At 47.5% G+C, this 9,319-nt stretch overlaps 1 long non-coding RNA gene across 1 annotated transcript; it reads right to left on the bottom strand.

Annotated features, from left to right (window-relative positions):
• Positions 1-7,521: 7,521 nt before the first annotated feature.
• Positions 7,522-8,860, bottom strand: LOC124398296. The gene is made up of 4 exons (XR_006928040.1): positions 8,721-8,860; positions 8,576-8,640; positions 8,421-8,496; positions 7,522-8,328 (listed from the first exon to the last, which is right to left on the bottom strand). It is a non-coding gene; the product is annotated as an uncharacterized LOC124398296 (long non-coding RNA).
• Between the last annotated feature and the right edge of the window lie 459 nt (positions 8,861-9,319).

Raw genomic sequence — 9,319 nt, forward strand, 5'->3', positions numbered from 1 at the left:
GTTGCAAGACCCATGACCTGCGACTGAGACCAAGCTTTCTGACACTGGCCAGCACATTTCTCTCTAGAATCCCTTGATAGTCTTCAGATTTCATTGTACACTGCACAGATTAAAGACACCCTGTGCCAGATGCAGCAAAGCAGCCCCAGAACATAACAGAGCCTCCTCCATGTTTCACAGTAGGGACAGTGTTCTTTTCTTGATGTGCTTCTTTTTTCTGTCTGTAAACATAGAGCTGATGTGCCTTGGCAAAAAGTTTAATTTTTGTCTCATCTGTCCATAAGACATTCTTCCAGAAGCTTTGGCATATTCCATTCTAGCTTTTTTATGGTTTGTTTTCAACAATGAGTTTTTCTTGGTCGTCTCCCATGTAGTCCACTTTGGCTCAAACAACGACGGATGGTGGGATCTGACACTGATGTTCCTTTAGCATTGAGTCCACCTTGAATCTCTTTAGAAGTCTTTCTGAGCTGTTTTGTTACCATTCGGATTATCCGTCTCTTTGATTTGTCATCAAATTTCCTCCTGTGGCCATGTCCAGGTAGGTTAGCTACAGTCCCATGGATCTTAAATTTCTGAATAATATGTGCAACTGTAGTCACAGGAACATCTAGCTGATTGGAGATGGTCTTATAGACTTTACCTTTATCATGCTTGTCTATATTTTTTTTTTCTAACCTCCTGAGACAACTCTTTTGTAGATGTGGCGCGAGGGGTGCGGATGGTGCAGGGAGGGAGAGCCGAAGGGCTCGTCACACCCAAGCTCAACGTTATATACTAACCAAGTCGACTACGCCACCTGGGAGGGTTATACCAAGGAAATAGAAGTAAACCCCAGAGTTTATTAGGTCACACAAGTTCGATTCCCTTATTATTGAGTGTAGGCAGGAAACGTGGGCATCGTATAAAACAATACAAAGTTTATTGAAAACTTAGCTTTAAAATATAAAACAAAAAATGTTCTCGCTGGTGAATATGGTCCAGTGACAATTACACAAATAACAAAAAATAAACAATCGGACACAAAATATTAAACAATAAATTTACACAACTTCCAAATGAACAACATAAAATCATTGCATACAGGGCTGGAGAAATAGCACCACCAAAGACCTTTCACCCGTGGGACCCCAGCTCCTAAAAGAAACCAAAAGCAAAATAAATCTCAGACAGAAAGGAAGGAAACAGCGAATTAAGGTCACAATTCCACCGTAATATGATGGATAGTCACCAAGCACAATATGATTCACCATATACACCGCTTAAACAAAACCAATGAAGAACTTGATTAAAAGGTTGAGGGAAGCAAAACCCAAAAGGAGCGGCCACGTCGTCTTCAAGCCAGCCCCGATACTTGCACGTTGCTCGACCCCACAGTAGACCAGACAATACCGGTTAAAACAAATCACAGAAGCCAAATGGCAGCAGCAGAATTCTTTTAAATAGTTGTAAGCCGAGGTTGTTCACTCGGCACGCAGCGAGGAAAAGTCGAATCGCAGCAATAATCACCCAGGACGAAAAAGAAGGAAAAACAAGGACTGCACATTACTCACGCCACCTGACACGCGTTAAAGCTAAACATTGCTAAACAACTTCCTCATACCTGCAGGGAGGGCAATAAACAGATCCAAAGCAGCATCCAACAGGGACACACACTGAAAAGACAGGCTAAGGATACACAAATGAGCCATTAGTGCAATGAGCAAAGAAAACTTATTAGCCAACGCTACATACTAGCAGCACATACCTGAAATGTCTTTAGCAACCGCAAAAGGAGAGGATCCGGGCGTGACACATGCCAGGCTCAAACCAACCCACTCTAAATAGTGCCTGCTCGCTACTGATTGGTGGTCAGGAGTGTCAATCACCACCTGAACCTCATTCATTCTGTCACAATCCACCCCCGGCTTCTGCATCGTCGCCCCGACGATGAACTAAACCCAAAAGCCCACCCTCTTAACTTTCAGTCCCAAGGACGGAATAAAACCACAGATGTACTACCCACTATACTAGACACTGTACCTGGTCCCAAGGATCGTGGGAGGTGATGTACATTAGAGTGCTGCCCAGCAGTACTCCTTCCAGTCCTTCTCACCACACTCTCCCCACCAAGCAGAGTGTAAAGGAGGGTTTATTAGTGGCTGCTCATTCAATCTTACCTCAGGGATTTCTTCTGATTCCTGGACTTCACCAGAACCCTGGGGTTCAGACTGAAGCATACTCCTAGGTGCTTGCCTACCACTAACCTGCGGTGTTTCAGGTACCAGAACAAACAAATCTCCCTCGTCCAATTCTTCTCGAGGCCGCACAGTTTCCACTAATGGAATGTCCTGCAACATGGGGGGAGAGTTCCTGCCAATCTGAAGTTTCAGCAAAGATCGGTGCACGTGCTTTAACTTGCCTAGATCTGTGATGGGAGCAATTGTATACACCACACCTCCTTCCTTAGGTGCCTTCACAATCTGGTACACCACGGAGCTCCACAGGTCATGGATTTTATGTCGACCTCTCACGCTATAGTCACGGAGATATACCAATTGACCCTCCTGCAGTTGTGATTCTCGTACCTGCAGATCGTGCCTGGCTTTCCGGCGGTCAGCAGCAGCCCCCAACCGCTCGCGAGCCCCCTCAAAAGCCACCTGCAACCGATCCTGATGCTCCAGGACCCACCGATGAACGCTACCTGACTGTGGCTCCTCAACTCTACCAAGCAGGAAGTCCACTGGAAGTCTAGGCTCCTGCCCAAACATCAAAAAATACGGGCATTCTCCCATAGCTTGATGAGGAGTAGTGTTGTAGGCGAATAGTACCTGTGGAAGACAAGATGGCCAGTCCCCCTTCCTTGACACAGGCAAGGTGCGCAAAGATTGTGCAGCGTCCGGTTAAAACGCTCACACTGGCCATTTCCAGCAGGGTGATATGGAGTAGTGCGTGACTTTTCAACTCCATATAAACAACACAACTGCTTAATAAGCGCTGACTCAAAGTTACGACCCTGGTCCGAATGAATACGCCAGGCACCCCAAATTACAAAACCATTCAACAACCAGAACCTGTGCCACAGTCTCAGCTTGTTGATTTCTAGTACGTACCGCCAGGGTGTATTTGGTGAAAATATCAGTCATGACCAACACATTCTCAAGACCGAACTTGAGGGTTCCAACACAGTAAAGTCCAAGGCCAGAATGTCATTTGGCCGTGCAGCCAGCAGGTGTCCCATGAAACTAACAGGGGCAGGCTGGACACCCTTTGCACACTGGCACCTTTCACACTCATGGCACCACCGGGCAATGTCAGAGGACATCCCTGGCCAATAGCATCGTTGCCACACCAGCTGAGAGGTGCGCTCCACCCCCTGGTGCCCGTGCAGTTGATGCAATTGTGTCAACACCTCCGGTTTCATGGCCACCGGCAATAGCACTTGAGGACCTCCTCTCCACCATCCGGGCGAAACACCCGGCGATAAAGCACCCCCTCCTTCTCCACCAGACGATCCCACTGCCGAAACAAGAGCACAGCAGACCTAGAAAGTTTCTTACGCTCCTCAGAGCTAGGCAGCAATTTCTGCCTCCAAAACACCAGCAGCTCTCCAATAACTGGATCGGCCTGCTGCTGAGCCGACATATCACTGCTGGAATAACCAGGAAAAGATACAATCTGGTTTACCTGACTCACCAATCCACCTTGGTTCACTTGGAACAGATTCACCTTGGGCACAAATCCTGAACTTCCACAGCAGGTGGGTTCTGGCGTGACAAGGCATCAGCATTGCGATTGCTCTTACCTGCTCTATACTTAAGCTCAAAGTCAAAGGCTGCCAACTGGGCAGCCCAACGCTGTTCCATGGCACCCAACTTAGCTGAGGTCAGGTAGCTAAGAGGGTTATTATCAGTGTAGACTACACACTTGTGTCCCAGCAGGTACTCCCAGAACTTCTCAGTCATGGCCCACTTGAGCGCAAGGAACTCCAGCTTCATAGAACTGTAGTTTGAAGTATTGCGCTCAGTGGGCCGAAGACCTCGGCTACCATAAGCTATGGGACGAACCTTACCTTGTTGCTCTTGTGAGAGGACCGCCCCTAGTCCCCATGGCTGGCATCCACCTCCAAGATAAAAGGAAGTGAAAAGTCGGCATAGGCGAGTACAGGGCGGTGGTAAGTCTACCTTTAACTCCTCAAAGCTACTCTGACACTCCGTGAGACCATGCCTCAGCAAACTCACGGGACCCATACTTTGACCGCTTTGGGGTTGCCAGCTCTGCCACCAACCTGTGGAGGGGGGCAGCCAGCCTCGCAAACCCTTCCACAAAGCGGCGGTAGTAGCTAGCAAACCCCAAAAATGACCGCAAACCTGCAACACTGGTAGGCTGAGGCCACTGCGAAACTGCCTCAATCTTTCCTGGGTCTGTAGAAACCCCTTCTGAGGAGATCACATGCCCCAGGTACTGTACTTGCGTTTGAAGAAGGCACATTTTGACAACTTAGCCTTCAAACCTTCCCTGTGTAACGCTTAAGACTACCTCCATCCGAGCTAGATGTTGGTCAACTGATGAGGAAAACAACAATGTCATCAAGGTACAAAAGAAGAGACTGACACTGTTGGTCCCCAAACAACCGTTCCATTAATCTCTGGAAGGTGCTGGGAGCGTTACAAAGGCCAAACGGCATCCTGTTCCATTCAAAGAGCCCAAACGGAGTACAAAACGCTGTCTTAGATCTATCTGCCTCTCTAACAGGGACCTGATTGTACCCACTGGCAAGGTCCATGGTAGAAAACCAACGTGCCCCTGCCAGTAAATCCAACGTCTCCTCAATATGAGGTAGAGGAAGGCATCCTTCCTGGTCTTAGCATTTAAATGACGGTAGTCTACACACATGCGTAGACTGCCGTCCTTCTTATTAACCAAAACGATGGGCGATGCGTAAGGGCTGCAGCTCTCTCTAATTACCTGAGCCTCCAAAAGTTGGTTAATATGAGCCTTTACTACCTCGTACTCTGAAGGAGGAATACGCCTGTACCGCTGGCGCACAGGGACCTCATCTAGTAAGGGGATGTCATGGGAAATAAGATTAGTACATCCCAAATCCCCATCATGTATGGAAAACACAGATGAATACCGGTCTAATAGCGCCCTCACCTTGCCTTGTTCTTTTACCGACAACACAGACAAGTCAATCGCCCGGATCTGCTCTTGTACAGGAGGAAACCTGCACAACTTGTGTACTTACCCTAGCCGAAACCTCCTGAACTTCAGTGACCTCTGGGGGTAAGCTCACCACCTGAACATGGTTAACAGTGCCTACGACCGTGCTAGCGTACACCACTACATCTATTGTACCCACATCAACCACAGGCACATAAGCTGTGCCATGGTGCACATGGACCAGAGCAGGAGATGCCAACAAACCTGCTGGGAGACCAGAATCTGGAGGCTCATACAATACTGTACCACTTGAGTACTGGGCAGAGCACGTTACGGCAACCAATTTCATGGTGCCCCCCGGGATGCGACACGCCCGACGTCCACGCACCTTCACTCGACCCCCCTGATCTGAAACTAGCTGGATGTCGATGTGATGACAATGCTGTAAGGCCTGGACAACGGAAATAGGGGCCTGTGACACAACAGGTAAATCAAAGACTGGTGCCATGCTGACCAAAGAGCTCCCGGTAACAGCGGCTTAGGACGCTCATTCCCAGAACACCAGGAACCTGAGCCCCAAACCACCGGGAGGATCTCTGACCACCAGCACTCCACACCCTAAGACCACACGCCCACAAAGCTGTACATCTAGTTCTAAATAGCCAATATAAGGAATTGAAAGACCATTCGCAGCCCGGAGCTGTAACCAATGGCACGACCTAAGCCGTTTCTGACCCCATGACCCAAAATTCGCCAAGAAACACTTCTCCGTAATTGTGGACACCATAGAACCGGTGTCCACCAGGCAAGGTACCATAACCCCACCCATACACACGTCAAGTTGCGGACACGTTGACATAAAGCGAGACATAAAATTGGCATCATTTAGAACACCCGAGCCTGTCTTTTCCCCGACCAAGCGGTGGCCCTGCAGCTCAGCGGGAATTAGTTTTCCGATGGTTGCCTGGACTGTAACTGCCCACCTCTCGGTACCGCTGGAGGCTGCGCCAGACAGGAAAACAAAAGGTCTCCGTTCCCCATCACAATCCCTAGCAAAGTGACCAGGCTGCTGACACCGTCTACAAATTATCTGATTAGATCGATAATTGCGAACGCTGAGGATTTTGAATTTGAGCCACACTTTGAGCAAGTTGATTCAATTGTTGTTGTTGCTTTTCAGCATTTCTAACTCGCCCAATTCGAAGTCGCCAACTTACTACTTCCCCTGTGTGCCGATGTCCCTGTACCCCATACTGAATACCCTGAGCGGAAGGAACTGATTGGCTTCACCACGCACCCCCAGGCATTCCCTCACGTTCCCAGCGAATAGCTTCGCCACGAACATTCAACAACGTAGCAGTGGGTTGGCGGACCAACTGTTTTAATTCACGTCGAGCGCACCGTCGCTCACATGCTCAACAAATTGATCTCGCAATAACATATCCGCATTAGGCATACCATGGGGTGATTGACGTTTCACCTTTTCCAGAAGATTCAACAGGGCTAGGAGAACTCTAACAAGGTCTCCCCACCCTGTTGTTTTCTGGAAAAAGGATTCTTGAAGAGCTACGTACAAACTCGTACAACCATACAATTCGCAATGCCTTAATAATTTTGTTTGGATCCTCCTCTCGTCCCTTGGCCGATATCGATTTCCTCCTCGCCTCTCCTCCAAATGATCAACCAAAAGAATGCTTGATCAACCAAGAGAGATGGCGAAGACGCATGCAGGCCTGAGCCTCCTCCTCCCATTCCTCAATCATAACGCCGGACCTACCGTTAAATTTCGGACACTTACGATCCCGAGGCACAAACACGAAACGATCTGTTGCAGAGGCAACAGCACCAGTGAGTGGTGGATCTACAACGGGAGACATAGGAGCATTAAATGGGCCAGGTTGCACAATTGGCACTTGCTCCTGCTGCAACCTTTCATTATCTGCCCATAATTGGGCTACCAATTCTCTCAATTCGCGTAGTTCATCGTCCATAATTGCAAACCCCGCAATCACTTACCACTACTGAGGAAGAATACGAAGCTCAGGATCTACTCATAAAATGGGAAAAAATATAAACTGCTGCTGCCCAGCTTCTGCAAAAATACAAAATATATAAAACAGAAATACACAAACAATACCCACGTCTTCTGCACTACACAAGAGATCCTGCCGACTACGCCAGAATGTGGCGCGAGGGGTGCGGATGGTGCAGGAGGAGAGCCGAAGGGCTCGTCACACCCAAGCTCAACTTTATATACTAACCAAGTCGACTACGCCACCTGGGAGGGTTATACCCAGGAAATAGAAGTAAACCCCAGAGTTTATTAGGTCACACAAGTTCGATTCCCTTATTATTGAGTGTAGGCAGGAAACGTGGGCATCGTATAAAACAATACAAAGTTTATTGAAAACTTAGCTTTAAAATATAAAACAAAAAATGTTCTCGCTGGTGAATATGGTCCAGTGACAATTACACAAATAACAAAAAATAAACAATCGGACACAAAATATTAAACAATAAATTTACACAACTTCCAAATGAACAAAACATAAAATCATTGCATACAGGGCTGGAGTTACCCACCGGAGTGATCAGCACTAATTATCAAAAAGCACACTTCCACACACACCTCACCGTGAACTCAAAACACCCACTCATACACGTCAAAAGTGTCGTACAGCAAATGTAGAAATAGCACCACCAAAGACCTTTCACCCGTGGGACCCCAGCTCCTGAAAGAAACCAAAAGCAAAATAAATCTCAGACAGAAAGGAAGGAAACAGCGAATTAAGGTCACAATTCCACCGTAATATGATGGATAGTCACCAAGCACAATATGATTCACCATATACACCGCTTAAACAAAAACCAATGAAGAACTTGATTAAAAGGTTGAGGGAAGCAAAACCCAAAAGGAGCGGCCACGTCGTCTTCAAGCCAGCCCCGATACTTGCACGTTGCTCGACCCCACAGTAGACCAGACAATACCGGTTAAAACAAATCACAGAAGCCAAATGGCAGCAGCAGAATTCCCCTTTTCAATAGTTGTAAGCCGAGGTTGTTCACTCGGCACGCAGCGAGGGAAAAGTCGAATCGCAGCAATAATCACCCAGGACGAAAAAGAAGAGAAGGAGAGAAGGAGAGGAGGAGAGAAGGAGAGAAGGAGAGGAGGAGAGAAGGAGGATCCTGTAATACAAACAATGATACAAGATATAAATGACACAAGTAATTGCGCAACTACATGCTGTAATTCCCCCTAACAACCTGAAGCAACTTACCAAACGCGGATAGATAAGTTCCTGAGAATCAATTCACCGCTCAGGATACGCAGCCTTCAAATAACCTGCTGTTAAACTGAAGTTCAAGGACTGCACATTACTCACGCCACCTGACACGCGTTAAAGCTAAACATTGCTAAACAACTTCCTCATACCTGCAGGGAGGGCAATAAACAGATCCAAAGCAGCATCCAACAGGGACACACACTGAAAAGACAGGCTAAGGATACACAAATGAGCCATTAGTGCAATGAGCAAAGAAAAACTTATTAGCCAACGCTACATACTAGCAGCACATACCTGAAATGTCTTTAGCAACCGCAAAAGGGGAGGATCCGGGCGTGACACATGCCAGGCTCAAACCAACCCACTCTAAATAGTGCCTGCTCGCTACTGATTGGTGGTCAGGAGTGTCAATCACCACCTGAACCTCATTCATTCTGTCACATAGACACCTGTGATGCTAATTAGTGGACACACCTTGAATTAACATGTCCCTTTTGTGGCAGTGTGAACTTGTAATTTGTACCGGCTACGCCAACCGCGGCGTTACCAACTAATAATTTGTACCGACTACGCCACCCGGGGTCTATTTCCGGGACTGCCCTCAACCTTAAGGCACACAGGTTCGTCACAACTGGGTCAGGTATCAGACCAGAGTTGAGTGAATAACAAAACCTTTATTTAAAATTAATTTGACTTTTATTCACTACATCCAATAGTAAAAACAGAAAAGAAAAGAAAAACACTTCAGGGTGGGAGAAGGCCTGATGTCCTAAGCAGAGAGCACACAGGGTCCTAAGCAGAGAGAACACTCACACGTGCACACACGCACCACAGCACACCACACCTCACTGTGAACACTGCACTGCAATCAAGTAAGGAACCCACCACCACAA

This window comes from Silurus meridionalis, chromosome 15 (genome assembly GCF_014805685.1).
Source record: "Silurus meridionalis isolate SWU-2019-XX chromosome 15, ASM1480568v1, whole genome shotgun sequence".
Classification (NCBI taxonomy): Eukaryota; Metazoa; Chordata; class Actinopteri; order Siluriformes; family Siluridae; genus Silurus; species Silurus meridionalis.